At 39.0% G+C, this 25388-nt stretch overlaps 1 long non-coding RNA gene across 1 annotated transcript in view; it reads right to left on the bottom strand.

Moving 5' to 3' along the window:
* Positions 1–25388, bottom strand: part of LOC119531702 — a 65953-nt gene that overhangs the window by 33733 nt on the left and 6832 nt on the right. The gene's annotated exons all lie outside the window — the stretch shown is intronic.

The following is a 25388-nucleotide window of genomic DNA, read 5'->3' as shown; positions in this document are numbered from 1 at the left end:
AAAGGAGGAAACTCATTATTTGCAGATTGTGTGATTGTTTTTATTTAGGAGACCCAAACAAATCTAGAGAGAAATTTACTAGAAATGAATTTAGTTGGGTAGCTAAATCTAACAATATTCAGAAGTCAGTTGGCATTTCTTCACACCAGTAACAATTAGAAAACCAGAAGACACCATTTACAATAGTATCAGCATACCAAATACCTATGAAATTAGCAATATATGTTGAAGCCCTCTTCAAGAAAAAATTCTGAAGTTTTATTAAGAAATGAAAAATAAGACCGCAGAAAATTGAGGGAGATGTTCATGGATAGGAAGACAATGCCATAAAGATGTCATTTCTCCCCCAAGGGACCTATAGGTTCAAAGTAATTGTAAAATATTCTTTTAAAATTACTGTTTTTTTTTTTTTTCATGGAACTTTGTAAGGTGCACTAAAGTGAAAGCTAGGAAAAGGGAGAGCAGAGAGGTGGGGACTCATGAAACCAGGTTATTTAAAATAGCATGGTAGGAGCCAAGAGACAGATTTTCCAGTGGCATAAACTAGACTGCCCAGAAACAGACCCATGTATGGGTTGAACTTTGGTATGAGAGAGATGTCATATCACACTGTGGAGAAGGAGACTGTTCAATAATTAGGGCTGGAACAACTGGTTTTTGGTTTTGAAAAAGGTGAAATTTGGTCCCTTGTCATGCCATTTAAAAAAAAAAGAAAAGAAAGGACTTTAAAACTCTCAGAAAAAAAGTAAAGGTAACTACTTGGACCTTGGGATAGGAAAGGACTTACTAAGACACAAAGCTTTGTGGGACAGGGCAAGATGGCAGAGTGGTGAGGTATGGAATTTAGTTACTCCTCCAGGGCAGCTGGTAAACAGCCAGAAACTGCATGAAACAGTGCTTTCAGTGTCTTCAGTGACTAGTCACACATCATAAACTAATCTGGAAATGGTGGAACAGCTGTGATCGCAGGGAAAACTTAGCTCTTTACAGAAAGCCTCAGATTTTTGCAACTAGCCTCTGGACCCAGGAAATGGAGAGCTGAGATAGGTCTGACAAAGCAGTGAACCTAGTCGGGGAGACAATGCCCTAAAGGGCATAACTTCCCCAAGAAAAAGGAGAGCGTGGTTCAGTTCAAGTGGTGGCCCTCCTTCAAAGAACTCAGACCCCAGGGGCTGGAAAGCAAACCAGCTTCAGTCAGCCACATCCCCAACAGGGACAGAGCCTGCGGAGAACTAAAGGGACTGCATTTCTTTACACTGGTGGGGAGGGAGCTGTGGGCTAACAAGCACCACCTTCTGGACAGGATAGGAAAAGCACAATCTAGAGGCCTCACAGGAGGGTCTCATGCTCAGGGAAATGCCATATCCTCCTGAGACCTGTGCCTCCCTGGACTGACAAAACCTGATTAGGGTTGACCACATCTGAAGGAATCATCTCACAAAAAAGGTTACATAGAAGCAGGGCAAGAAACAGAAAAAAAAAGAAGTGAAAAATTCTGATCGACTAAATAGAAGCTATGTTAGACATCTAGAATAAATTGAACTGAACACTAAAGGATAGAGAACAAAGCCAACCAACAAGAGTGAAAACAAGCTCCAGAATAAACAAATCAAGAAAATCAGATGCTTAGACAGCTGAAGATAATCAGGCATACTAGGAAACATTAAAATATGGACCAGCCAAAGGAACAAACTAATAGTTCAACTGAGAGACAGCAGTTGAGACAACTAATTAAAGATGTTCAAACAAATCGTGCAAATCAATTCAAAAATCAATGAACTGAGGGAAGATATGGCAAAATAGATGAAGGATATAAAGAAGACTAGATGACCATAAAGAATCCATAAGCTTGGAAAAAAAACATGGCAGAACTTATGGGAATGAAAGGCACAATAGAAGAGATGAAAAACAATGGAGAGATACAATAGATTTGAACTGCAGAAGAAAGGATCAGTGAACTGGAAGATAAGACATTTGAATTCATACACACAAAAGAACAGCTAGAGAAAAGAATGGAAAATACGAGCAGGGTCTTAGGGAGATGAATGGCAACATGAAGTATACAAACATGTTATGGGTGTCCCAGAAGGAGAAGAGAAGGGAAAAGGGGTAGAAAGAATAATAGAAGAAATATACGCTGAAAATTTCCCAACTCTTATAAAAGACACAAAATTACAAATTCAAGGAGGCGGGGCAAGATGGCAGACTGGTGAGCTGTAAGTTTTAGTTACTCCTCCAGGAAAGTAGGTAGAAAGCCAGGAACTGCGTGGACTGGACACCACAGAGCAATCTGACTTTGGGCATACTTCATACAACACTCATGAAAATGTCGAACTGCTGAGACCAGCAAAATCTGTAAGTTTTTGCGGCCAGGGGACCCGCGCCCCTCCCTGCCAGGCTCAGTCCCGTGGGAGGAGGGGCTGCCAGCTCTGGGAAGGAGAAGGGAGAACTGCAGTGGTAGCCCTTATCAGAAACTCATTCTACTGATCCATACTCCAACCATAGATAGACTGAGACCAGACACCAGAGAATCTGAGAGCTGCCAGCCCAGCAGAGAGGAGACAGGCATAGAAAAAAAAAAAACAACACGAAAAACTCCAAAATAAAAGCAGAGGATTTTTGGAGTTCTGGTGAACACAGAAAGGGGAAGGGCGGAGCTCAGGCCTTGGGGCACATATGCAAATCCCGAAGAAAAGCTGATCTCTCTGTCCTGTGGACCTTTCCTTAATGGCCCCGGTTGCTTTGTCTATTAGCATTTCAATAACCCATTAGATCTCTGAGGAGGGCCCTTTTTTTTTTTTTTTTTAATCCTTTTTTTCTTTTTCTAAAAAAATTACTCTAAGAAGCCCAATACAGAAAGCTTCAAAGAATTGCAATTTGGGCACGTCAAGTCAAGAGCAGAACTAAGAGAGCTCTGAGACAAAAGGCAATAATCCAGTGGCTGAGAAAATTCACTAAACACCACAACTTCCCAAGAAAAGGGGGGTTTCCACTCACAGCCACCATCCTGGTGGACAGGAAACACTCCTGCCCATCGCCAGCCCTATAGCCCAGAGCTGCCCCAGACAACCCAGTGTGACGGAAGTGCTTCAAATAACAGGCACACACCACAAAACTGGGCGTGGACATTAGCCATCCCTGCAACCTCAGCTGACTGTCCCAGAGTTAGGAAGGTGGAGCAGTGTGAAGTAACAAAGCCCCATTCAGCCATCATTTCAGCAGACTGGGAGCCTCCCTACACAGCCCAGCAGCCCAGAACTGCCTTGGGGGGACGGCACTCACCTGTGACATAGCACAGTCCTCCCTCAACAGAGGACCCGGGGTGCACAGCCTGGAAGAGGGGCCCACTTGCAAATCTCAGGAGCCATACGCCAATACCAAGGACTTGTGGGTCAGTGGCAGAGACAAACTGTGGCAGGACTGAACTGAAGGATTAGACTATTGCAGCAGCTTTAAAACTCTAGGATCATCAGGGAGATTTGATTGTTAGGGCCAACCCCCTCCCCGACTGCCAAGAAACATGCCCCACATACAGGGCAGGCAACACCAACTACACACGCAAGCTTGGTACACCAATTGGGCCCCACAAGACTCACTCCACCACTCACCAAGAAGACTAAGCAGGGGAGAACTGGCTTGTGGAGAACAGGTGGCTCGTGGACGCCACCTGCTGGTTAGTTAGAGAAAGTGTACTCCACGAAGCTGTAGATCTGATAAATTAGAGATAAGGACTTCAATAGGTCTACAAACCCTAAAAGAACCCTATCAAGTTCAGCAAATGCCACGAGGCCAAAAACAACAGAAAATTATAAAGCATATGAAAAAACCAGACGATATGGATAACCCAAGCCCAAGCACCCAAATCAAAAGACCAGAAGAGACACAGCACCTAGAGCAGCTACTCAAAGAACTAAAGATGAACAATGAGACCATAGTACGGCATATAAAGGAAATCAAGAAGACTCTAGAAGACCATAAAGAAGACATTGCAAGACTAAATAAAAAAAATGGATGATCTTATGGAAATTAAAGAAACTGTTGACCAAATTAAAAAGATTCTGGACACTCATAGTACAAGACTAGAGGAAGTTGAACAACGAATCAGTGACCTGGAAGATGACAGAATGGAAAATGAAAGCGTAAAAGAAAGAATGGGGAAAAAAATTGAAAAAATCAAAATGGACCTCAGGGATATGATAGATAATATGAAACGTCCAAATATAAGACTCATTGGTGTCCCAGAAGGGGAAGAAAAGGGTAAAGGTCTAGGAAGAGTATTCAAAGAAATTGTTGGGGAAAACTTCCCAAATCTTCTAAACAACATAAATACACAAATCATAAATGCTCAGCGAACTCCAAATAGAATAAATCCAAATAAACCCACTCCGAGACATATACTGATCACACTGTCAAACACAGAAGAGAAGGAGCAAGTTCTGAAAGCAGCAAGAGAAAAGCAATTCACCACATACAAAGGAAACAGCATAAGACTAAGTAGTGAATACTCAGCAGCCACCATGGAGGCAAGAAGGCAGTGGCACGATATATTTAAAATTCTGAGCGAGAAAAATTTCCAGCCAAGAATACTTTATCCAGCAAAGCTCTCCTTCAAATTTGAGGGAGAGCTTAAATTTTTCAAAGACAAACAAATGCTGAGAGAATTTGCTAACAAGAGACCTGCCCTACTGGAGATACTAAAGGTAGCCCTACAGACAGAGAAACAAAGACAGGACAGAGAGACTTGGAGAAAGGTTCAGTACTAAAGAGATTCGGTATGGGTACAATAAAGGAAATTAATAGAGAGAGGGAAAAATATGGCAAACATAAACCAAAGGATAAGATGGCCGATTCAAGAAATGCCTTCACGGTTATAACGTTGAATGTAAATGGATTAAACTCCCCAATTAAAAGATATAGATTCGCAGAATGGATCAAAAAAAATGAACCATCAATATGTTGCATACAAGAGACTCATCTTAGACACAGGGACACAAAGAAACTGAAAGTGAAAGGATGGAAAAAAATATTTCATGCAAGCTACAGCCAAAAGAAAGCAGGTGTAGCAATATTAATCTCAGATAAAATAGACTTCAAATGCAGGGATGTTTTGAGAGACAAAGAAGGCCACTACATACTAATAAAAGGGGCAATTCAGCAAGAAGAAATAACAATCGTAAATGTCTATGCACCCAATCAAGGTGCCACAAAATACATGAGAGAAACACTGGCAAAACTAAAGGAAGCAATTGATGTTTCCACAATAATTGTGGGAGACTTCAACACATCACTCTCTCCTATAGATAGATCAACCAGACAGAAGACCAATAAGGAAATTGAAAACCTAAACAATCTGATAAATGAATTAGATTTAACAGACATATACAGGACATTACATCCCAAATCACCAGGATACACATACTTTTCTACTGCTCACGGAACTTTCTCCAGAATAGATCATATGCTGGGACATAAAACAAGCCTCAATAAATTTAAAAAGATTGAAATTATTCAAAGCACATTCTCTGACCACAATAGAATACAATTAGAAGTCAATAACCATCAGAGACTTCGAAAAGTCACAAATACCTGGAGGTTAAACAACACACTCCTAAACAATCAGTGGGTTAAAGAAGAAATAGCAAGAGAAATTGCTAAATATATAGAGACGAATGAAAATGAGAACACAACATACCAAAACCTATGGGATGCAGCAAAAGCAGTGCTACGGGGGAAATTGATAGCACTAAATGCATATATTAAAAAGGAAGAAAGAGCCAAAATCAAAGAAGTAATGGATCAACTGAGGAAGGTAGAAAATGAACAGCAAACCAATCCTAAACCAAGTAGAAGAAAAGAAATAACAAGGATTAAAGCAGAAATAAATGACATAGAGAACAAAAAAACAATAGAGAGGATAAATATCACCAAAAGTTGGTTCTTTGAGAAGATCAACAAGATTGACAAGCCCCTAGCTAGACTGACAAAATCAAAAAGAGAGAAGACCCATATAAACAAAATAATGAATGAAAAAGGTGACATAACTGCAGATCCTGAAGAAATTAAAAAAATTATAAGAGGATATTATGAACAACTGTATGGCAACAAACAGGATAATGTAGAGGAAATGGACAATTTCCTGGAAACATATGAACAACCTAGACTGACCAGAGAAGAAATAGAAGACCTCAACCAACCCATCACAAGCAAAGAGATCCAATCAGTCATCAAAAATCTTCCCACAAATAAATGCCCAGGGCCAGATGGCTTCACAGGGGAATTCTACCAAACTTTCCAGAAAGAACTGACACCAATCTTACTCAAACTCTTTCAAAACATTGAAGAAAATGGAACACTACCTAACTCATTTTATGAAGCTAACATCAATCTAATACCAAAACCAGGCAAAGATGCTACTAAAAAGGAAAACTACCGCCCAATCTCCCTAATGAATATAGATGCAAAAATCCTCAACAAAATACTTGCAAATCGAATCCAAAGACACATTAAAAAAATCATACACCATGACCAACTGGGGTTCATTCCAGGCATGCAAGGATGGTTCAACATAAGAAAATCAACCAATGTATTACAACACATTAACAAGTCAAAAGGGAAAAATCAATTGATCATCTCAATAGATGCTGAAAAAGCATTTGACAAAATCCAACATCCCTTTTTGATAAAAACACTTCAAAAGGTAGGAATTGAAGGAAACTTCCTCAACATGATAAAGAGCATATATGAAAAACCCACAGCCAGCACAGTACTCAATCGTGAGAGACTGAAAGCCTTCCCTTTAAGATCAGGAACAAGACAAGGATGCCCGCTGTCACCACTGTTATTCAACATTGTGCTGGAAGTGCTAGCCAGGGTAATCCGGCAAGACAAAGAAATAAAAGGCATCCAAATTGGAAAAGAAGAAGTAAAACTGTCATTGTTTGCAGATGATATGATCTTATATCTAGAAAACCCTGAGAAATCGACGATACAGCTACTAGAGCTAATAAACAAAATTAGCAAAGTATCGGGATACAAGGTTAATGCACATAAGTCAGTAATGTTTCTATATGCTAGAAATGAACAAACTGAAGAGACACTCAAGAAAAAGATACCATTTTCAATAACAACTAAAAAAATCAAGTACCTAGGAATAAACTTAATCAAAGATGTAAAAGACCTATACAAAGAAAACTACATAACTCTACTAAAAGAAATAGAAGGGGACCTTAAAGATGGAAAAATATTCCATGTTCATAGATAGGAAGGCTAAATGTCATTAAGATGTCAATTCTACCCAAACTCATCTACAGATTCAATGCAATCCCAATCAAAATCCCAACAACCTACTTTGCAGACTTGGAAAAGCTAGTTATCAAATTTATTTGGAAAGGGAAGATGCCTCGAATTGCTAAAGACACTCTAAAAAAGAAAAACAAAGAGGGAGGACTTACACTCCCTGACTTTGAAGCTTATTATAAAGCCACAGTTGCCAAAACAGCATGGTACTGGCACAAAGACAGACATATAGATCAATGGAATCGAATTGAGAATTCAGAGATAGACCCTCAGATCTATGGCTGACTGATCTTTGATAAGGCCCCCAATCACTTAACTGAGCCATAATGGTCTTTTCAACAAATGGGGCTGGGAGAGTTGGATATCCATATCCAAAAGAATGAAAGAGGACCCCTACCTCACACCCTACACAAAAATTAACTCAAAATGGACCAAAGATCTCAATATAAAAGAAAGTACCATAAAACTCCTAGAAGATAATGTAGGAAAACATCTTCAAGACCTTGTATTAGGCGGCCACTTCCTAGACTTTACACCCAAAGCACAAGCAACAAAAGAGAAAATAGATAAATGGGAACTCCTCAAGCTTAGAAGTTTCTGCACCTCAAAGGAATTCCTCAAAAAGGTAAAGAGGCAACCAACTGAATGGGAAAAAATTTTTGGAAACCATGTATCTGACAAAAGACTGATATCTTGCATATATAAAGAAATCCTACAACTCAATGACAATAGTACAGACAGCCCAAGTATAAAATGGGCAAAAGATATGAAAAGACAGTTCTCTGAAGAGGAAATACAAATGGCCAAGAAACACATGAAAAAATGTTCAGCTTCACTAGCTATTAGAGAGATGCAAATTAAGACCACAATGAGATACCATCTAAAACCGGTTAGAATGGCTGCCATTAAACAAACAGGAAACTACAAATGCTGGAGGGGATGTGGAGAAATTGGAACTCTTATTCATTGTTGGTGGGACTGTATAATGGTTCAGCCACTCTGGAAGTCAGTCTGGCAGTTCCTTAGAAAACTAGATATAGAGCTACCATTCGATCCAGCGATTGCACTTCTCGGTATGTACCCGGAAGATCGGAAAGCAGTGACACGAACAGATATCTGCACGCCAATGTTCATAGCAGCATTATTCACAATTGCCAAGAGATGGAAACAACCCAAATGTCCTTCAACATATGAGTGGATAAATAAAATGTGGTATATACACACGATGGAATACTACGCGGCAGTAAGAAGGAACGATGTCGTGAAACATATGACAACATGGATGAACCTTGAAGACATAATGCTGAGCGAAATAAGCCAGGCACAAAAAGAGAAATATTATATGCTACCACTAATGTGAACTTTGAAAAATGTAAAACAAATGGTTTATAATGTAGAATGTAGGGGAACTAGCAGTAGAGAGCAATTAAGGAAGGGGGAACAATAATCCAAGAAGAACAGATAAGCTATTTAACGTTCTGGGGATGCCCAGAAATGACTATGGTCTGTTAATTTCTGATGGATATAGTAGGAACAAGTTCACAGAAATGTTGCTATATTATGTAACTTTCTTGGGGTAAAGTAGGAACATGTTGGAAGTTAAGCAGTTATCTTCGGTTAGTTGTCTTTTTCTTACTCCCTTGTTATGGTCTCTTTGAAATGTTCTTTTATTGTATGTTTGTTTTCTTTTTAACTTTTTTTTTCATACAGTTGATTTAAAAAAGAAGGGAAAGTTAAAAAAAATAAAAAAAGAAAAACAAGGAAAAAAAAGAAGATGTAGTGCCCCCTTGAGGAGCCTGTGGAGAATGCAGAGGTATTCGCCTACCCCACCTCCATGGTTGCTAACGACCACAGACATAGGGGACTGGTGGTTTGATGGGTTGAGCCCTCTACCATAAGTTTTACCCTTGGGAAGACGGTTGCTGCAAAGGAGAGGCTAGGCCTCCCTATATTTGTGCCTAAGAGTCTCCTCCTGAATGCCTCTTTGTTGCTCAGATGTGGCCCTCTCTCTCTGGCTAAGCCAACTTGAAAGGTGAAATCACTGCTCTCCCCCCTACGTGGGATCAGACACCCAGGGGAGTGAATCTCCCTGGCAACGTGGAATATGACTCCCGGGGAGGAATGTAGACCCGGCATCGTGGGACGGAGAACATCTTCTTGACCAAAAGGGGGATGTGAAATGAAATGCAATAAGCTTCAGTGGCAGAGAGATTCCAAAACGAGCCAAGAGGTCACTCTGGTGGGCACTCTTACGCACACTTTAGACAACCCTTTTTAGGTTCGAAAGAATTGGGGTAGCTGGTGGTGGATACCTGAAACTATCAAACTACAACCCAGAACCCATGAATCTCGAAGACAGTTGTATAAAAATGTAGCTTATGAGGGGTGACAATGGGATTGGGAAAGCCATAAGGACCACACTCCACTTTGTCTAGTTTATGGATGGATGTGTAGAAAAATAGGGGAAGGAAACAAACAGACAAAGGTACCCAGTGTTCTTTTTTACTTCAATTGCTCTTTTTCACTCTAATTATTATTCTTGTTATTTTTGTGTGTGTGCTAATGAAGGTGTCAGGGATTGATTTAGGTGATGAATGTACAACTATGTAATGGTAGTGTAAACAATCAAAAGTACGATTTGTTTTGTATGACTGCGTGGTATGTGAATATATCTCAATAAAATGATTAAAAAAAAATTACAAATTCAAGAAGTACAGCATACACAAACAGAGTAGATCCCAATAGACCTACTCCAAGACACTTACTGATCAGATGGTCCAATGTAAAAGAGAATTCTGAAAGCAGCAAGAGAAAAGCGAACCGTTGCATACAAGGGAAGCTCGATAAGACTATGCACAGATTTCTCCACAGAAACCATGGAGGTGAGAAGGCAGTGATGATATATTTAAGATACTGAAAGAGAAAAACTGCCAATGAAGAATTCTATATCTGGCAAAACTGTCCTTCAAAAATGAGGGAGAGATTAAAATATTTTCAGACAGACACAGAGTTTGTGAATAAGAGACTGGCACTACAAGAAATACTAAGGGGAGTGCTACAAGCTGATAGGAAAAGACAGGAGAGAGGTTTGGAGAAGAGTATAGAAATGAAGACTATCAGGAAGGGCAAAAGGAGAGAAAGGAAAAAGTAAGATATGACATATAAAATCCAAAAGACAAAATGGTAGAAGTACTGCCCTTACAGTAATAACACTAAATGTTAATGGATGAAGCTCCCCAATAAAAAGACATAGGCAGAATGGATTTAAAAAACAGGACTTGTCTGTATGCTGTCTACAAGAAACTCACTTTAGACACAAGGACAAAGATAGGCTGAAAATGAAAGGCTAGAAAAAGATATTTCATGCAAAAAAAAAAAGTGGGAGTAGCTATATTAATATCAGATAAATTAGACTTCAAAAGTAAAACAAAAGAGACAAAGGAGGACACTATATATTAATAAAAGGGTCAACTCATCAAGAAAACAATCATAAATATTTATGCACCAAGCCAGAGTGCCCCAAAATTCATGAGACAAATACTGAGAACACTGAAAGAAGTAGATACCTCTATAATAATAGATGGAGACTTCAATACACTGCTCTCATCAATGGATAGAACATCTAGACAGAGGAACAATAAGGAAACGGAGATGTTGAATTGCATGATAAAAGAAATAGACTTCACAAATATTTGTGGAACACTACACCCTACAATAGCAGGATACACATTTTTCTCAAGTGCTCATGGAACATTCTCTAGGACAGTCCACATGATGGCTCACAAAGCAAGTCTCAACAAATTTAAAAATATTGATATTATACAAAACACTTTCTCAGATCATAATGGAATGAAGTTGGAAATAACAGGCAGAAGGACGTAAAATTCACAAATATATGGAAGCTAAACAAAACATTCTTAGAAAACCAGTGGGTAAAGGAAGAAATTACAAGAGTAATTAATAAATACCTTGAGGCAAATGACAATGAAAATACAACATATCAAAACTTATAGGATGGGCTACAGTCAAGAGGGACACTTTGAAGAAAGCACAGGAGCTGCAGATGAGAGACAGTTTGAAGACGGCCATTGAAAGCAGACTCTTGCTCCAGAGAAGCTAAGAGAGGACAAATACCCAAAGTGCAACTAAGAGTGACATTTTTGAGGAAATGCAGCCTAGAGAGGAATGCCCTGGGAGAAAGCCATTTTGAAACCAGAACTTTGGAGCAGATGCCAGCCATGTGCCTTCCCAGCTAACAGAGGTTTTCCGGACACCATTGGCCATCCTCCAGTGAAGGTACCCGATTGCTGATGTATTTATTACCTTGGACACTGTGCCGGTTTGAATGTATTATGTCCCCCAGAAAAAGCCATATTCTTTGATGCAGTCTTGTGGGGCAGATGTTTTAGTGCTGATTAGATTGGAATCTTTTGAGTATTTCCATGGAGATGTGAGCCACCCAACCGTAGGTGATAACTCTGATAAGATAATTTCCATGGAGGTGTGGCCCCACCCATTCAGGGTGGGTCTTGATTTCTGGAGCAGTATATAAGCTCAGACAGAAGGGGTGAGCTTGCTACAGCCAAAAGGGACTCTTTGAAGAATGCAAAGGAGCTGTAGATGAGAGACAGTTTGAGGACGGCTGTTGAAAGCAGACTTTTGCTCCAGAGAAGCTAAGAGAGGAAAAACACTCCAAGAGCAACAAAGAGTGACATTTTTAGGAACTGCTGCCTAGAGAGGAACATCCTGGGAGAAAACCATTTTGAAACAAGAACTCTGGAGCAGACACCAGACACATGCCTTCCCAGCTAACAGAGGTTTTCTAGACATCATTGGCCATCCTCCAGTGAAGGTACTCAATTGTTGATAACTTACCTTGGACACTTTATGGCCTTAAGACTGTAACTTTGTAACCTTTATAAAAGCCAATCCATTTTTGGTGTTTTGCATTCAGGCAGCATTAGCAAACTGGAACAGCACCCTATTGTTGATGTCTTACCTTGGACATTTTATTACCTTAAGACTGTAACTTTGTAACCAAATAAACCCCCTATATAAAATCAATCCATTTCTCATGTTTTGCATAACAGCAGCATTAGCAAACTGGAACATATGCCATGATAAGGTCAGTTTTATTCTAGGAATGCAAGGAAGAACATAAGAAAATCAGCTCATGTAATACACCACATAAATAAAATGAAGGAATAAAAAACACATGATCATGTTGATTGTTGGAAAAAAATCATTTGATAAAATCTGGCACCCTTCTTTAAAACACTTGGAAAACTAGGAAAAGAAGAAAACTTCCTTAGCAATACGAAGGGCTTATGAAAAACCCACAGCTAATATCATACTCAGTGGTGAAAGACTAAAAGCTCTCCTGCTAAGATGAGGAGCAAGACAGGATGCCTGCTTTCAACACTACTATTCAGCATTGTACTGGAAGTTCTAGCCAGAGCAATTAGGCAATAAAAAGAAAAAAAAATTCATGTAAATCAGAAAGGAAGATGTAAAACTATCCCTATTCGCAGATGACAAGATTCTATATAAAGAAAATCATGAAGAATCTAGAAGAAAGTTATAGAACTAATAAACAAAGTCAGCAATATGGTAGGATATAAGATCAACACACAAAAGCCAATGGTGGGAAGAAACTAAGATGGCAGCTAGGTGAGACAGGGCAAAAAAAACACCTCCATGAAAAACACTAGATAAAAACCAGAAAGTGACCCAGAATACTGGTTACAGCTATGTGCCACCTGGACAAGTTCTGCTAGTTCCACAGGGGCCGTATACTTGGTGAAATTGAGAGTCTGCATTCTAAAACGAGTGAGTAAGCTGGCTGGAAGACCCACAGCTGCATGGCAGTCTGGGGAAGCCAGGGTTTGGCGTTTGGAGACCAACTGTCTCTTTAAAAAAAAAAAAAAAAAAGGGAAAAACCCAGGAGAGGCTGTGGTTGTGATAGTGGGAACCACGCAGTAAAACACAACAAGAAGTGGCTGGGCTGGCCTCTTGGTGTCTGGCCTGGAAGATAGCCCACTGCAGATACCCTCAGGGCTGGGGGAATCGAGGGGAGAGCCGGAAGCAGAAAGAAATCCTGCGGCTAGCAGCTGGCTCCCTGGAGGGCTGGATAAACTCCTGCCTGGGGCCATGCCCACAGCTGAGAGCCCCGCCAGTTGTCCTGGAGCTGGGAAGGAGGAACTGTGCGAGGAGGGGGGTGTTGAGACACCCCGTTCAGCCATTTTTGCATCAGGCTGAAAGTGCCCCTGCATGGCCCGGTGGCCTGGGGCTTCCCTTGAGGGATGGCACGTACTGGTGACATAGCACAGCATTCCCTCAGCAGAGGTCCTGAAGGATCGTGGCTGGGCAGGGGGACCCACTCGGAGAACCCAGGGACACTACGCCAAGTCCGGTGGTTTGTGGGACAGCGAGAGAGAGGGTCTGGGGCTGAAATGAAATGAAGGCTTAGACTCTTGCAGCAGCCTTGAATCTCCCTCCTCCCTGGCCACCTGGACACATGACTCACATTCAGGGTGGACGGCTCCAGCAACACACCCAAACTGAGTTCTCCAACTGAACCCCACAAGAATCATTTCCCCACACACTGTGGGAACAAGGTTGAGAACTGACTTGAGGGGTATAGGTGACTCACAGATGCCATCTGCTGGTTAGTTAGAAAAAGTGTACACCACCAAACTGTGTTTCTGAAAAATTAGATAGGTTTCTTTCAAGTTGTAAAAAAAAATACCAATCAAGCAAAGCAAATGTCAAGAGGCCAGAAACAACAGAAAATCTTAATGCATATGATAAAACCAGACGATGTGGAGAATCCAACTCCAAACACACAAATCAAGATATCAGAAGAGACACAGTACCTCTCACAATTAATCAAAGAACTACAACTGAGGAATGAAAACATGGCAAAGGATTTAAAGGACATCAAGAAGACCGTGACCCAGAATATAAGTGACATAAAGAAGACCCTAGAAGAGCATAAAGAAGACATTGCAAGAGTAAATAAAAAAAATAGATGATCTTATGGAAATAAAAGAAACTGCTGGCCAAATTAAAAAGACTCTGGATATTCACAATATAAGACTAGAGGAAGCTGAACAATGTCTCAGTGTCCTAGAAGTCCACAAAACAGAAAATGAAAAAACAAAAGAAAGAATGGAGAAAAGAATTGAAAAAAATAAAAAAGGATCTCAGGGATACGATAGATAAAATAAAACATCTGAACTTAAGACTCATTGGTGTCCCAGAAGGGGAAGGGAAAGGTAAAGGTCTAGAAAGAGTATTCAAAGAAATTGCTGGGGAAAACTTCCCAAGCTTTCTACACAATATAAATACACAAAGCATAAATGCCCAGCAAACTCCAAATAGAATAAATCCAAATACACCCACTCCAATACATTCTGATCAGACTGTCAAATACTGAAGAGAAGGAGCAAGTTCTGAAAGCAGCAAGAGAAAAACAATTCACCACATTGAATTGTTTCAAAGGAAACAACATAAGACTAAGTTGTGACTACTCAGCGGCCACCAAGGAGGCGAGAAGGCAGTGGCATGGCATATTTAAAATTCTGAGAGAGAATTTCTAACCAAGAATACTTTATCCAGCAAAACTCTCCTTCAAATTTGAGGGAGAGCTTAAATTTTTCACAAACAAATGCTGAGAGAGTTTGCCAATAAATGACCTGCCCTACTTCAGATATTAAAGGGAGCCCTACCAACAGAGAAACAACAGAAAGGAGAAAGAGATATAGAGAATTTTAACAGACATATATAGTACCTTACATCCCAAATCACCAGGACACTCATTTTTCTCTAGTGATCACGGATCTTTCTCCAGATGAGACCATAAGCTGGGACATAAAACAAGCCTCAAGAAATTTGAAAAAAAAAATTGAATATACTGAAAGCACATTCTCCAACCACAATGGAATACAAATAGAAGTCAATAATTTTTGAATTGTAATTCCACTATTTACTTCCTATATGATATAAAATACACAAACTCTAATGACAAATCACTGGTTTTGAACTCAATGTAAAATATGTAATTTTAGACAACTATATAAAGGTGGGGGAATGGAGGAGTATAGGAACATAGTTTATGGGTCCTATTGAAGTGAAGGTGGTATCAAAGAAAAAAAAGATTGTTATGGATTTAAGAGGTTAATTTTAAGCCCCACAGTAAACACAAAGAAATTATCAGAGAATATAACCATAGAGATGAAATGTAGAGTATGGGTTAAGAGAAATGGGAGAAGGGGCAATGGGGAGTTAAGAAATGAGTGTAGGGTTGCTGTTTGGGGTGAAGGAAAACTAGAAATGGATGGTGGGAAGGTGATAGCATTGCAACATTCTAAATGTGATTAATCCCACTAATGGAAGGCTAGGGAGGGGGTGGAATGGGAAGATTTAGGCTGTATATATGTTTCCACAACTGAAAAAAAAAAAAAAAAAAAAAAGACTGTCTAAATAGATGACAATTGAATGCCAAGGATGAACCTGGATGGGATTGGAGGATGGAGGACAGGAGGCTCAAAGGGTCACAGTTGAGACACAAGGAAAAGGAAATATAGAATGTAAGCTTTGTATCATTGTTGAATCTCTTGTACTTCTTAGCTGCGCTTAATAGGATTGCATAAAAGAATGTTCTTGTTCATGGGAAGTATTTATGTGAATTATAGTGTATGTTCAAGGATGTGTGCAGCTAGCTATCATATGTTCAGAAGTCAGAGCAATAGATGATGGATGATAGGGAGGGAGGGAGGGAAAGAAATAGCAATGTGACAGCATGTTAAAGTTGGTGGATTGAGCTATCAGGGGAGGGGGGTCAGGGTATGCTGGAGTTCTGTGTATGGGGTTAGTATTGTTTTTGCAACTGTTCCTATAACTTTGAATTTATTTCAAAATAAAAAAAGCCAATGGTGTTTCTATACACCAGTAATGAAGAAAATCTGAGAAAGAAATAAAAAAAACAATTTCATTTACAGTACCATCTAAAAGAGTAAAATATCTGTGAATAAATTGAAACAATGATATAATAGACTTGTACACAAAAATCTATAAAGCATTGCTTAATGTAAATAAATATAAAGACATTCCATGCTCATGGATAATAAGATTAAATATTGTTAAGATGTCAGTACTACCCAGAGTGATTTACAGATTCAACATAATCCTGATAAAAAAATCTAACATCCTTCTTAGCAGAAATGGAAATGCCAGTTATTAAATTTATATAGAAGGGCAAGTGTCCACAAATAGTCAAAACAATTTTGAAAAAAAAAAAAAATTTGGATGATTCACATGACCTGATTTTAAATCTTATTACAAAATCTACAATAATCACAACATTGTAATACCAGCACAAAGACATACATACTGACAAATGAAATAGAATAGAGACTTCAGATATAGACACATAGATCTGTGGCCAATTCATTTATTACAAGAGTGCCAAATCCACACAGTGGGAAAGAATAATCTCCAACAAGTAGTGCTGGGAAAACTGGATATTCATATGCAAAAAATGGAAGTGGACCCCTTCTTCACACCATATGCAAAAAATTAATTCAAAATAGAATGGAGGGGTGATGTCATCAACATGGCAATGTAAACAGCTACTGAAAACTCCTCTCTAGAGATTCAATCAAAAAAAGGACAACCCTGAATTGTTTAAAACTCTGGAGAAGGATATAGAATGGAGACGGTCCCTGAAGAAGCCAAACTGAAGAAAGAAAAGAAATATCAGGTAAGAATCTTCTGTCCCAAATCAGCCTGTCCTCTCCCATCCCCCTTACTTGGGCTCAGTGCTGGAAAGGCACAGAATCAGCAGATGGGAATCCTCCCACCAGGAACACAAATTTTAAAATCTCTCACAGCAGTGAGATATACCCACACTGTTTGAATACCTAGGGGACAGGGGAGGATAATTCAAGGCCCAGTCAGTGAGGGACAAAGAGACACAGAAAATGTTGACAGAGACTGTGTTTCCAACCCTGGGTCTGAAAAACCCATCCCCCATGTTTGAGGGAAGCAAGAGCTGGTGGCTACTTCCCTCCCTTGGGGATGGCTGGAGTATTGGGTCAGCTGAGCATGTTCTCTGCCACAGCTGTAGCCCCACACTGAGCCAGATTTTGGCTGGCGAAGTTGAAGGCATAGGAATCCCAGTTTCAGCTCACCTGTGTAGATGAAGCCTGTACTTGGAGCAAAGTAGCCTCTGCAGACAATTAAGATACTGAACAGCTCCATCTGCTGGACAGTCCAGAAAGTGCAAGGGACACAGAACCTTTCTTAGAACCCACAGGAGCTAGGAGCTGGTCTACATGCCCTACACAGAAACCCAGCCCTGTTTTGGCCAAGAAATACAGACAACCCAACTGTTAAAGCAGGGCTCAAAAACAAACCCAGGTCTTGCTGGCCAGTGGAAAACAGAACACCACTGGAAGACAGCAGATCTACATTACCACACACAATGAACTAAATGGGGTGCCCAGTGCCTACCTCCCATCCCTGTGGAAGGCCACAGTGGGTGCCTAATCTTCAGGAAGACCAGGGGGCAGAGCCAATCTGACAACTGGCCAGCAAGAGAAACAAAGATATATAGAGATCAAAGAAAACCAACAAAACCCAAGGCAAAAGAGAAAAAACAACCTCCAGAATAAACTAATCAAGAAAATCAGATGCCTAGACAGCAAAAAATCATGAGTCACATCAGGAAACACAAAGATATGGCCCAGTCAAAGGAACAAACTAGCACCTCAACTGAGATTCAATAGTTGAAACAGCTAATTAAATATGTTCAAACAAATCTAAATCAAATCACTGAATTGAAAGACAATATGACAAAGGAGATGAAGGATATAAAGAAGACACTGGGTGACCATAAGGAAGAATTCATAAGCTTGAAAAACACAAATGGTAGAAATTATGGGAATGAAAGGCACAATAGAAGAGATGAAAAACACAATGGAGACATACAACAACAGATTTGGAGAAGCAGAAGAAAGGATTACTGAACTAGAGGACAGGACATCTGAAATTCTACATTCAAAAAAACAGATAGTGAAAGGAATGGAAAAATATGAGCAGGGGCTCAGGGAACAGAATGACAACATGAAGTACACAAATATCCATCTTACAGTTGTGCCAGAATGAGATGAGAAGGAAAAAGGGGCAGAAAGAATAACAGAGGAAATAATCAATAAGAATTTCCCAACTCTTATGAAAGACATAAAATTACAGGTCCAAGAAGTGCAGTGTACCCCAAACAGAACTGACCCAAATAGAACTACTCCAAGACACTTCTAATCAGATTGTCAAATGTCCAAGACAAACAGAATTCTGAAAGGAGCAAGAGGAAAGCAATCCATCACATAAAAGGTAAGCTCAATAAGACAAAGTGTGGATTTCTTAGTAGAAACCATGGAGGTGAGAAGGCAGAGGTTTGATGTATTCAAGATACTGGAAGAGAAAAACTGCCAACCAAGAATCCTATATGTGGCAAAGCTGTACTTCAAAACTGAGGGAGAGTTTAAAATATTTACAGATAAACAGACACTGAGAGAGTTCAGGAAGGATACCTCCTCTACAAGAAATACTAATGAGAGTGCTAGAGAGAGATAGGAAACAAGAGAGAAAGGTTTGGAGAAGAGTGTAGAAATGAAGACACCAGGAGATAAAAAGGGGGTAAACATCAGGCATTTGATTCTGAAGGTGTACAGAATGTTTAACATGATTGATTGTATAGATCAAGATATGGATAGCACAATGCTGGGTGATGGTAGCACAATGCTGTAAGTACACTGAACAAAGATGACTGTGAGTATGGTTAAACGAGGAAGGTTAGGGGTATGTAGGACACCAGAAGGAAAGATAGGAGATAAATTCTGGGACAGCATAACTTAGCAAAACCTAGAGTAGTCAATGATTGTGATTAAATATACAAATATAAGAATGTTTTTACATGAGGGAGAACAAATGAATGTCCACCTTGCAAGGTGTTGAAAATGGGGTTGTGTTGGGGAAAAATACAATTAATGCAAACTAGAGTCTATAGTTAACAATAGCATTGTAATATGCTTCCATTAATTATAACAAAGGCAATATACCAATGCTAAAAGTCCACAAGAGGGGGACATAGGGGAGAGGTATGGGATTCTTGATGTTGTTCTTGTTGTATGACCTTTTCACTGTACATTATATTTTTTCTTCTTTTTTATTTTTCATTTTTCCCCTCCTCTTCCTCTTTCATTATGGAAGAAATGGAGATATCCTCATATAGAGTGTGGTGGTAAATGCACAACTACATGATTAAACTGGGAATCATCGATAGTTTACTTAAGATGGCTTGTATAGGGTGTGAATAAAACTTTAAAAAAATAAACAAAGGGATACAAGTGCTTGAGAAAATGTGAAGAAAGGGATGTACCTCTTCACTATTGGTGGGGAAGCAGAATGGTGCAGCCCATCTGGAGGGCAGTATGGTGGTTCCACAGGATGCTAAGTATGGGGTTGCCATATGGTCCTGCAACCCTGTTACTGGTTGCATACTGGGAGGAACTGAGAGTGGGGACATGAGTGGATATTTGCACACTGGTGTTTCTGGTGGCAGTATTCATGATTTGCAATGGACAGCAATGACCTAAGATTACACTGACTGATAAACTGAATGGCAAACTGTGGTGTATACATACAATAGAATATTGAGCAGCAGCAAGAAGGAATGAAGTTGTGAGGTATGCAACTAGGTGAATGGACTTTGAGGACAGTATGTTGAGTGAAATAAGCAAGAAATGAAAAGACAAACATTATAATGCCTCACTAATATGGACTAACAATAGTGTACGAACTCTGAGAACTGAATCTGGAAGCATGGGTTATCAGGAGAAGGCTTATTATAAAGGTTCCTAGATTGTAGGGTCTTATGGCAGTCACATCTATTTATGAGTTGTAACAGTTATTTCTAAATTCTGAGATGCTGTTTGTGTGTGACCTGATTGGTCCTTGGAGCTTCAGGTGCCTGTGTGGCACCTGGGCCTTGAAGCCAGAGTTAGTTAGCTGGGATTGTTGGCATTGCTCCATGCAGCACCTGTTAAAGTGAAAAGGAGATCAGACTTTGATTGGAGATATGAACCAAATGGACTTTGTTGAGATTGGGGTAGATCAGTCTAGGGTAGAGGATAATGTTAACTGTGTTTTGTAACTTCAGCTTCTGTGTGGGACCAAAGGAAGAGATGTTTATTTGGTACAAAATCTATATTTTCTGAAGCACACTATATAACTTAACTTGTATGGTCAGTTTACTCCAACACCATAATTACATGCAACCTTGAATAGGGAATGAGATTGGTTGGTATGTATGGGTTAGCATGAAGCCCCAAAACATCTTAGAGTAATTTGGCCAGACAATAAAAAGTATTTGCAATGCCCCCCTGAGGGACTAGGGGGAAATGTGGAAATATTCAACTTCCCCAGCTGGGAAATTCCTGATATTCTCTCAAGAATTGGGTACTACCAGTTCAGTAGGCCGAGCCCTCAATCTTGGGGCTTCCCCTTATGAAGCTTATTACTGCAAAGGACAGGCTAAGCCGACTTATAATTGTGCCTATGAGTCACCCCCAGAGAACCTCTTTTGTTGTTCAGATGTGGCGTCTCTCTCTAAGCCAACTCAGCAAGTAAACTCACTGCCCTCCATCCTACATGGGACATGATTCCCAGGGTGTAAATCTCCCTGGCAATATGGGACATGACTCCCAGGGATGAGCCAGACCTTGGCATCATGAGACTGAGAAAGCCTTTTGACCAACAGCTGGAACAGAAATGAAAAAAGCAAAGTATCAGTGTCTGAGAGATTTCAAATCAAGTCAAGACATCATTCTGGAGGCAACTCTTTTGCATTATATAGATATCTCTTTTTAGTTTTTACTTTATTAGAATAGCTAGAAGGAAATACCTGAAACCGTTGAACTGCAATCAGTTGTCCTGATTCTTGATCATATAACTGTATAGCTTATATGGTGTGAATATATGGTTGTGAAAACTTTATGGCTCATACTACCTTTACCCTGTATATGGACAAATGAATAGAAAAATGGAGACAAAAAGTAAATGAAAAACAGGGGAGAGGGGGGTATGGGATGTTTTGGGTGCTCTTTTTTACTTTTATTTTTATTTTTTGGAGCAATGAAAATTTTCTAAATTTATTGTGGGTGATGAATGCCACAATGATATGATGACACTGTGAACAAATGTACACTTTGGATGGTTTTATGGTATGTGAATATATTTCAATAAAATTTCATTTAAAAAAATGAAGGGAGCAACAGTCATTTCTACAATAATAGTGGAAGAATTCAATACACCACTCTCTTCTATTGATAGAACAACTGGAGACAGGACCAGTAATAAAATTGTGAATGTAAACAATGTGATAAATGAATTAGATTTAACAGACAAATATAGATCATTACATCCCAAATTACCAGGATATACATTCTTCTCTAGTGCTCATGGAATAGTCTCCAGGATAGAGCATATGCTGGTACACAAGTCTCAATAAATTAAAAAAGATTGAAATTATTCACAGCACATTCTCTGATAATAATGGAATGCAACTAGAAATCAATAACCACCAAAGAATCAGAACTTTCAACTATATGGGAGTTAAACAACACACTCCTAAACAATCAGTGGGTCAAAGAAGAAACTGCAAGAGAAATTGGTAAATATCTAGGATGAATGAAAATGAGAACACAACATATCAAAACCTATGGATGCAGCAAGGGTGGTGCTGAGAGGGAAATTTATAGCTCTAAATGCATACATTAATAGCAAGAAGGAGCTAAAAACAGAGACCTAACTGAAATAACTGAAGAAGCTAGAGAATGATCAGCAAACTAACCCTATAGCAAGTAGAAGGGAAGAAATAACGAAGATTAAAGGCAGAAGGAAATGATCTGGAGAACAGAAAACCAATACAGAGAAAAAAATGAAAACCAAAAGTTGGTTCTTTGATAAGATGAACAAGACTGACAACCCCTTAACTAGACTAAACAAAGTAAAAAAGAGAGAAGAGCCAAATAAACAAAATCAGAAATGAGAGTGGGATAATTACTATGGGTCCTGAGGTAATTTTAAAAATCATAAAAAGATACCATGAACAACTGTACACCAAAAACTAGACAACTTAGAAGAAATGGACAATTTCCTGAAAACCCATGAACAACCTAAACTGACCCAAGAAGAAATTGAAAACCTCAGCAAACCAATCACAAGTAAAGAGATCCAATCAGTCATCAAAAATCTTCCTAAAAATAAAAGCCCAGGGTGAGTGTTCCTTTTTCTTCAATTTTTTATGAGTTTGAGCAGGAATGGTTTCAGGTCTTTTTGGAAAGTTTGGTAAAATTCCTCTGTGATGCCACCTCACCCTGGGCTTTTACTTTTAGGAAGATTTTTGATGACTGATTGGATCTCTTTACTTGTGATTGGTTTGTTGAGGTTTTCAATTTCTTCTTGGGTCAGTTTAGGTTGTCTGTTAAATCTAATTCATTTACCACATTGTTTACATTCACAATTTTCTTATTGGTCCTGTCTCCAGTTGTTCTATCAATAGAAGAGAGTGGTGTCCCACAGCTAGTATAGTACTCAATGGTGAGACTGAAAGCCTTGCCCCTAAGATCAGGAATGAGACAAGGATGCCTCCTGTCACCACTATTATTCAACACTGTGGTAGAAGTTGTAGCTAGAGCAATTCAGCAAGACATAGAAATAAAAGGCATCCAAATTGGAAAGGAAGACGTAAAACTGTCATTATTTGCAGATGATATGATCTTATACTTGGAAAATCCTGAGAAATTGACAAGTTATTTGAGCTAATAAATTCAGCTAAGTGGTGGGATACAAGATTAATGTGTGAAAGTGGATAATGTTCCTATACGCTAGTAATGACCTTACTGAAGAGGCAATCAAGAAAAAGATTCCACTCATAACAGCAACTAAAAAAAAAAAAGTTCTTAGAAATAAACTTAACCAAGGATATAAAAGAACTCTAGACAGAAAATTATAAAACTTTACTAACAGAAAACAAAGAGGACCTAAATAGGTGGAAACACATTCTGTGTTTAGGAAGGCTAAATGTCATTAGGATGTCAGTTCTACCTAAACTGATGTACAGATTCAATGCAATTCCAACCAAGATTCCAACAACCTAGTTTACAGACTTGGGAAAGCTACTTATTAAATTTATTTGCGAGTGAAAGAGGCCTCAAATTGCCAAAAACTTTCTAAAAAAGAACAAAGTGGAAGGATTTACACTTCCTGACTTTAAAGCTTACTATAAAACCACAGTAGTCAAACAGCATGGTACTGGCACAAAGGAAGACATGTCAATCAATGGAATTGAATCAAGTCTTTGGAAATAGATCCCCAGATCTATGATCAACTGAATTTTGATAAGGCCACCACATCCACCACATGAGCTGGGACAGAAAAATCTTTTCAACAAATGGGGCTGGGAGAACTTAATATCCATATGCAAAAGAATGAAAGAGGACCCCTACCTCACAGCCTATACAGAAATTAACTCAAAATGGATCAAAGACACCAATATAAGAGGTAGTACCGTAAAACTTCTAGAATATAGGGAAACGTCTTCAAGATCTAGTAATAGGAAGAAGCTTCTTAGACCTTAAGCCCAAAGCACAAGTAATGAAAGAAAAAATAGATAAATGGGAACTCTTCAAAATCAAAAGCTTCTGTTCCTTGGAGAACCTTGTCAAAAGGGTGAAAAAGCAGCCAACTCAATGGGAAAAAATATTTGGAAACCATATATCTGTTAAGAGACTGATATCCAGCATATGTAAAGAAATCCTACAACTCAATGACAGTAGTACCAACAGCCCAATTATAAAATGGGCAAAAGATATGAAAAGACATTTTTCCAAAGAGGAAAAACACATGAAAACACATGAAAAAATGTTCATCTTCACAAGCTATTAGTAAAATGCAAACCAAAACCACAATGAGTTATCATCTCACACCAATAAGAATGGCTGCCATTAAACAAGCAGGAAGCTAAAAATGCTGGAGAGGATGTGGAGAGCCTGGAACTCTTATCCACTGCTGGTGGGAATGTATAATGGTACATCTGCCATGGAATACAGTTATGTGGTTCTTCAGAAAATTAAATATTGGATTATCCTATGATCCGGCAATTCCACTATTTGGTATACACCCAGAAAATTTGAAAGCAGTGACATGAACAGACATTTACACACCAATGTTCACAGTGGCACTGCCACAATTGCCAAAAGCTGGAAATAATCAAATGTTCTTCAACAGATGAGGGGATTAACCAAATGTGTTGTATACATACAATGGAATACTATGCAGCAGTAAGAAGGAATGAAGTCCTGAAACATATGGCAACATGGATGAACATTGAAGACATAATGCTGAGTGAAATAAGTCAGACACAAAAGGAGTGATATTGTATGTTATCTCTAATGCGATTTTCCTGAATAATGTAAAATTGGTGTCATACAATGTAGAATATAGGGGACCTAAAGAGAGAAGCTAGAGATGGGGGAATGATAACTTAATATGCACAGACCTGTTAATAAGGTTGAACTTAAGGGTATGGGAATGGACAGGGGTGATGATAGATCATTAATGGGATTATAAGTATCAGTGTCACATTAAACATGATTGAAAGGGATTGTTTAAAAGCATTTATCCCACAAATTAGCACTACAAATATAAATAAGTGATTGCATGATATTATTCTAAGGTATGACACTGATACAAAGAGTTAACATCAGAGTGGTATATGGGAAAAACGACCTATCACATACTATGCACTATATTTAGTAGAAATACCATACTAGTACCACGCTAATATTAAGGACAAATAATTAGGGGTGATAAGAGCTTTGGGGTGTTTTGGGTTATGATAATTGTTCAAAATTGAGAGTGATGATGACTGTACAACTAAGTAAAATAATGTGAGACACTGATCATTTATCTTGGTCAGAATACAGCTACATGAAATTAGGAACGCCATACTTAAGAAGTCAAGGTCT

The sequence above is a fragment of the Choloepus didactylus genome, chromosome 4 (assembly GCF_015220235.1).
Source record: "Choloepus didactylus isolate mChoDid1 chromosome 4, mChoDid1.pri, whole genome shotgun sequence".
NCBI classification, from domain to species: Eukaryota; Metazoa; Chordata; class Mammalia; order Pilosa; family Megalonychidae; genus Choloepus; species Choloepus didactylus.
The sequence above is the reverse complement of the archived record's forward strand: the minus strand, read 5'-3'. Positions and strand labels throughout refer to the sequence as shown.